Consider the following 7,227-nt stretch of genomic DNA (forward strand, 5'->3'; position numbering starts at 1 on the left):
GCTAACCGCTAAACACCAACGCTGCCATCGATCAAGGACGACGACGATATATATAAAACGCTAGAACGATATATAATTTAGACGGAGTGAGTATAGTATATAGAACAAAAGTAATGAGCTAGCTGCAATCCTTGGTTGTTTATTTGCTCATGGGCATGTGCACGATAAAGATCTCTTTGGCGAAGCTTCAGGCAGCTCTGGCTCCTTCTTATACGCACTGTGCATGCACTGTTTAGAGAAGCTATTTTTCTTTCTCATCCTTCCCTCAAGAGCCCTATATTGTAGCTTCACCAGCTCCGGCTCTTCTGAGCCTTCTCTGACACATAGTGCCGGAGCCCATAAGAGCTCAGCCAAATAGGCCCTAATTTTCTGCTAGCTGTATATTTGCTTGTTCCATTTTCTCATGTTCTGGTTTGTTACTGTGTTTGCAGTTTAGTGGCAAAAGAGTTGGCACCATTGGACTGGGCAGGATAGGGCTTGCCATTGCCAAGCGAGTGGAAGGCTTCGGGTGCCCAGTCAGCTGTAAGAGTAATCTGCTGCTCTTTCTGTAGCCACTACAGGGGCAGGCATCGAAAGGCTCTCCTGCCGCACTGTAGCCATAGCAGGAGCAGGCGCTAAAGTTAGCCCTGCTGTCACATCTAGTCACTGTAACAGCATGGCAGCCTGATATGTCTGTGCACTAGGATTAGATGGGTAGGGTTGTATATATAGCTTTCCACTGCAACTTAGTAAAGAGAGCGAGTTCAGTTTTGCCATCTGCTCTGCAGAGCTCCAGCCAACGCTGGTGCTTGTGTTGTGTGTGTGCGTGCTCTGTTCTCCCTCCCTTCTTCTACCTCTAGCCATAGGGTGTGGTCGACAACGTCGGGGAGTGGTCGGCTCACCCGTTTCGAAGATCCAGGGGCCAACAAGTGGTATCGGAACCGTACAAGCGTCGTTATCGGACTAACCGCTGGTGTTGATGGACGGTTTGGAGATGGGCGACAGCAGCGGCGCTGCTGTGGCCGCCTAGCCACAATAGGAGGTCGTTGTGCGTACGGTGCGGGAGGTCAGCGTCACCAGTTGGCCGACGCTGACTCGCACCAACTATGGCGAGTGGGCGGTGACCATGAAGGTCAAGCTCAGAGCCCGACGGCTCTAGAATGCTGTTGACAAGAGCACCGACAACGAAGAAGATGACATGTCAGCATTGGAGGCTATCCTCGCTACTGTGCCAGCAGAGTACAGGGAGCCGTTGGGGATGAAGGACTCTGCTAAGGAGACGTGGGAGGCTATTGCAGCGATGCGCATCGGTTCCGACCGCGCAAAGAAGGCGATGGCCCAGCTGCTAAAGTAGGAGTGCGCCACCCTCAAGTTCAAGGATGGTGAATCGGTGGAGGACTTCTCCCTTCGCCTGTAGTCGCTCATCAGTAAGCTGAGAAGCCACGGCATCACCATCGACGAAGAAGAGGCGGTCTTCACATATCTCCACTCCGTGCTAATGAAGTATATCCAGATCGCTCTTTCTATAGAGACGATGCTGGACTTGTCCACCCTCACCATTGAGGATGTGACAGACCGTCTATGGGCGGTGGACGAGCGTATGGAGCAGGCCACAACAACGACAAACAACGGTAAGCTACTGCTGACAGAGGAGGAGTGGGCTGCCCGGAGGAAGAAGTTCGGGGAAGCCTCCTCTAGCCGCAATGGCGATGGCAAGCACCGCGACAAGGCTTATTTAGAGAAAAAGAAGAAGGTTGACCCCAATGCTTGTCGGCGCTGCGGGAAGACGGGCCATTGGGCAAAGGAGTGCCCAAATCGCAAGCAGGAGAAGAAGGCTGAGGCTCATCTAGCATAGGCTAAGGATGATGATGAGGCCACTCTCCTGATGGCGATGTTCTGTGCACTGCACGACGTTGAGGCCAAGGAGAAGGGAGAGGTGACGACGGTGGAAGGGCACGGTAAGGCTCTAAAGGCTGTCCACCTTGACGAACCGCGCGCCCAAGTCCACCTCGGACGTGTGGGCAGCGAACAGGAGCAACGGTGGTACCTGGACTCTGGCGTCAGCAACCACATGACGGGCTCCAAGGAAGCCTTCTCCGAGCTCGACGGCAACGTGATTGGCACAATGAAGTTCGGTGATGGCTCAATGGTGGTGATCCGAGGGCACGTCACCATCATCTTCAGGTGCCAGATCGGTGAGCACCGCGCACTGACGGATGTGTACTACATCCCACAGCTATGTTCAAGCATCATCAATATTGGCTAGCTAGATGAGCGTGACAGCGAGGTACTGATTAAGGATGACATCCTTAGGATTAGGGACTGGGAGTAGTAACTTCTTGCCAAGGTGAAGAGGTCTCGGAATCGGCTGTACCTGCTCGACCTCAAGGTGGAGCAGCCCATCTGCTTGGCTGCACGGCGCATGGAGGAGCCACGGCTGTGGCATGCTCGGTATGGCATCTCAGCTTCGACGCTCATGGTCGGCTAGAGAAGATGGTGACTGGGCTGCCTCACATCAAGCACGCAGGCAAGTTGTGTAATAGCTGCCTGGTCGAGAAGCAAAGAAGGCTGTCATTCCCAAAGATGGTGAAGTACCGCGTGGTAGAGACCCTCGAGCTGGTCCATGGTGACCTCTACGGGCTGATCACGCCGGTGACATGTGGCTACAGCTTCTGACCAGCAAGACCAAGGCGGCGGAAGCGGTCAAGAAGTTCAAGGCGCGCGCGAAGGCGGAGAGCGACAAGAAGCTGCGTGTGCCGAGGACTAATCGTGGCGGCAAATTCACTTCGGTGGAGTTCACTGCATACTGCGTGGATCAGGGTATGGTGCGACACCACACCGCGCCGTACTCGCCACAGCAGAATGGCGTGGTGGAGCGGCGGAACCAGATGGTGGTCAGCATGGCTCGATCCATGATGAAGGCCAAGGGCATGCCGACAAGGTTTTGGGGTGAGGCAGTGACCACGGCGGTGTTCATCCTCAACTGCACGCCCACCAAGGCCTTGAAGGGTATGACGCCTTTCGAAGCTTGGTATAGGTGCAAGCCGAGCGTGTCCTTCCTCCAGACATTCGGCTGCATCGGCCACATCACGAAGACGAAGTCGATCCTCATCAAGCTAGAGGATAGGAGCACACTGATGGTGCTCCTGGTCTATGAGGAAGGTACCAAGGCGTACCGGCTCTACGACCCACATGGAGGCAAGGTGGTTGTCTCGCGCGACATCATGTTCGACGAGAAGGCGGCCTAGGATTGGGACAGTCCAGGTATAGGGGAAGCTCGCGGCATCACCAACACCTTTGTCGGCGAGCACTTGGTCATCCACGATGGTGGAGACACTAGAGAGGAGGTGCCGACCACTCCAACAACGGAGCTGAGCACTCCTAGGGTGGTGCCGATCACTTTGGGAGGGGTGTCGATCACTCCAGAAGTGGTGCCAAGCGGTCCTGCAATGGTGCCGACCACTCTAGGACAGGTGCCGTACGCTCCCATAGCAGAGCCGAGAGGCCTTGCAATGGTGTCGACCACTCCAAGACTGGTGCCAAGCACTCTTGTAGTGGTGCCAACCACTCTAGGAGTGGTGATGAGCAGTCCAAGAGTAGTGCCGAGCACTGTAGCCGGGGTGCCGAGCACTCCAGGTGCTATGCTGACTCCGGTGGAACAGGGGACTCCATCGACGCCGGTCGAGTTCGTCTCACCTACAAGTGATATCACAGAGTTCGTAGATGTTTTCCACGATGGTGAGGAGGTGTGGTTCCATAGACTGGACGACATCATCGGCAGCACAGGGTCCTCAGGCCTGGCGGGTCAGCTGCTTAATGACCCAGAGCTGCTTCTCGTCAGTGTAGAAGAACCACCCACGTTCACGCTGGCCGAGCGTGATGCAAATTGGTGACTGGCGATGCTGGAGGAGATGAAGGGGATCGAGGAAAACGAGACTTGGGAGCTCGTCGATCCACCTCTCGTCCGATCGGCCTGAAGTGGGTGTACAAGGTCAAGTGGGATGAGGCGGTGCCATTGTCAAGCATAAGGCGCGCCTCGTCGTTCGAGGCTTTGTCCAGCGCGAGGGCATCGACTTTGAGGAAGTCTTTGCGCTGATAGCGCACATGGAGTCTATCCGACTGCTGCTGGCTTTGGCAGCAGCGAAGGACTGGCGCGTCCATCATCTAGACGTAAAATCGGTCTTCCTCAACGGCGAGCTGGCGGAGACGGTCTTCGTCAGGTAACCTTCGGGTTTCACCATCAAGGGAGCGGAGCACGGGGTGCTCCGACTATGCAAGGTGCTCTACAGGCTGCAACAGGCTCCGTGAGCATGGAATGCCAAGCTAGACGCCACGCTGGGTGAGCATGGGTTCATGCGGTGCGCAACCGAGTACGTGCTCTACATGCGGCGATGGGGGAAGGAGGAGCTCGTCGTCGGTGTGTATGTGGATGACTTGATCGTCACCGGCGCGCGTGCAGAGGACATCGACAGCTTCAAGCGCGAGATGGCGGCTCATTTTCGAATGAGTGATCTCAGCGGCGCTCTCCTACTACCTCGGAATCGAGGTGAGACAGGGGAAGGAGGCGCTCACGTTCGGTCAGAGCGCGTATGCCTCGAAGCTGTTGGAGCAGAGCAGCATGGCTAAGCGCAAGCCGTGCGTGACTCCGATGAAGGAGCGGCTGAAGCTAACGAAGGCCAGTACCACGGTGAAAGTAGCTGCAACACTCTACTGGAACATCATCTGCAGTCTATGCTACCTAGTCCACACGAGGCCTGACATTGCGTTCGTCGTGGGCTACGTCAGCACTTCATAGGGGATCCCCAAGAGGATCACTGGGCTGTAGTGAAGCGGCTGCTGTACTACGTCAAGGGGACGCTGGATCATGGGATCATCTTCCCCAAGACCGGCGGAAGTGGGCTGCAGCTCACTGTGTTCAGCGATGCAGACATGGCGGGAGACATCGACGGACGGCGGAGCACCTCTAGCGTGCTTGTCTTCCTCGGGTCGGCTCCAATCTCATGGCTGTCGCTGAAACAGAAGGTGGTGGCGCTATCCACATGCGAGGCAGAGTACGTGGTGGTGGCCACAGCGACGTGCCAAGTTGTATGGCTGCGCCGGCTGTTGGGCGAGCTGACCAGTGTGGAAGCTCACCCACCAGCACTGATGGTGGACAACCAGCTCGCCATCGCCCTCGCAAAGAATCCAGTTCTCCACGACCGGAGAAAGCACATTGACATCAAGTTCCACTTCCTCAGGGACTGTGTCGGTGGAGGGCAAATCGTCATCGAGTTCGTTGAAATTGGTCGGCAACTCACGGACGTCCTCACCAAGCCGCTCGGTCGTCTTCGATTCATGGAGTTGAAGAAGATGATCGGCATAGTGGAGGTTCTAGGGTTAGTAGCAGGATTAAGGAAAAAATTATAAAAGTAATCTGCTGCCCTCCCTGTAGCCGCTGCAGGGGCAGACGTTGAAAGGCTTTCCTGCCACATTGTAGCCACAGCAGAGGTAGGCGCCAAAGTCAGCCTTGCTGTTACATCTAGTCACTGTAACAGCATGTCAGCCTGACATGTCTGTGTACTATGATTAGATGAGTAGAGTTATCTATATAGCTTCCCACTGCAACTCAGTAAAGAGAGCGAGTTCAGTTTTACCATCTCATCTGCAGAGCTTCGGTCAACGCTGGTGCTTCTGCTGTGTGTGCGTGCTCTGTTTTCCCTCCCCTCTTCTACCTCTAACCATAAGATGTGGTCGGCAACACCGAGAAATGATCGACTCACCCGTTCCAAAGATCCAGGGGCCATCATCAGCAGTGCTGGCCCTAAGGGGTGGGCAGGAGGTGCGACGGCCGAGGGCCCTCGCGGGATGGGAGCCCAAGCCCAAGTATATAATACTCCATACCCTTTAGCTATAGTCCATTATGATTTAAGATTAATGAGTAGATGCAGCGGTCCATCAGCGAAAGGAGTCGTCAGCCTCTTTCTTTCCAGGAGGCAAGGAGCCGACCGCCAACACCCGCACACGCGCACATAGCGATTGCGAGTCACGACTTCTGGACTTCTGGCGAGACGGGAGATTGCGAGAGACGCAGCGCCGATCACCAGCGCAGATCACCGAGACACCGATGCTCGAGTTCTAGTCTTCCAGAAGCCAGACGGCGGCGTTCCAGACGACGACGGCGACCAGGTAGCTGAAGCAGGGCTCGACGAAGACGACGACGTCTGATCTTGGTTATTGCCTTTTGCCCTTTTGTGATTTGTGAATCTTGGTTCTGAATAAGTTCATATCCAAATTGTCTGGGCCCTAGGTTTTTTTCCTTGTTCAATTTTTGTCTAGTACTTTGTACTCATATAGTTATGTTTTTCTTGTAATTTAGGTCAGGTATTAGAATTTTAGAATATTACTTAAGAAACATTTGTCGAGAGAGGCCGTCGTGATAAGTTCACCAGAGGGCCCTCAAAATCTTAGGACCGGCTCTGATATCAGCTACTGCCAGAGAACGAGGCAGCAGGCCTACCCCAACTACACCTATCTCCCAACTGTTGTGCAACTGGCAGCAGACAGCGACGTCCTCGTGGTGGCCTGCTCGCTGAACGAGCAGAGCCGCGGCATCGTGAGCCGCGAGGTGATCGAGGCGCTCGGGCCCAGGGGCGTGCTCGTCAACGTCGGGCGCGGCGCGCAAGTCGACCAGCCCGAGCTCGTCGCGGCGCTCGCCGAGGGCCGCCTCGGCGGCGCGGGGCTGGACGTGTTCGAGGCCGAGAGCCAGACGTGCCCCAGGTGCTGATGGCGCTCGACAACGTCGTCCTGGCACCGCACATGGGGAGCGGGACGCGCGAGACCCGCAAGGCCATGGCGGACCTGGTGCTCGCCAATCTCGAGGCGCATGCTCTCAGCAAGCCGCTGCTCACTCCGGTTGCCTGACACTGACGACAAGCACACTGGCCACTGACCACTGGGCACACGACAGACGACAGTGTGTCGTGCGTTTCAAGCTCGTGAAAATGGCTTCTGTTGCATGCACGGAATTATTATTTGTTCTTGTGGGCGCATATGTATATTAACTCGCGAGTAATCCTGGATCGCAGAACAACTTCAATAAAGCTAGAAGTCTGAAATGCTTGTTCGCTTGTTTTGAACAATTATGGGGGGTATGAGAACCAACTAATTAAGACAAGAGTTGCTTGATGACAATTACTAAGCTAGGCGAGTATGAGACTAACGAGTTTGCTAAGTTGTTCGAGCGTGACTTTCCTTTCAAACATATTGGAT

At 55.1% G+C, this 7,227-nt stretch overlaps 1 pseudogene; it reads left to right on the top strand.

Annotated features, from left to right (window-relative positions):
* The first annotated feature begins 368 nt into the window (after positions 1-368).
* Positions 369-6,879, top strand: LOC136460528 (glyoxylate/hydroxypyruvate/pyruvate reductase 2KGR-like; annotated as a pseudogene).
* Positions 6,880-7,227: the final 348 nt, after the last annotated feature.

Source organism: Miscanthus floridulus, chromosome 1 (assembly GCF_019320115.1).
Source record: "Miscanthus floridulus cultivar M001 chromosome 1, ASM1932011v1, whole genome shotgun sequence".
NCBI classification, from domain to species: Eukaryota; Viridiplantae; Streptophyta; class Magnoliopsida; order Poales; family Poaceae; genus Miscanthus; species Miscanthus floridulus.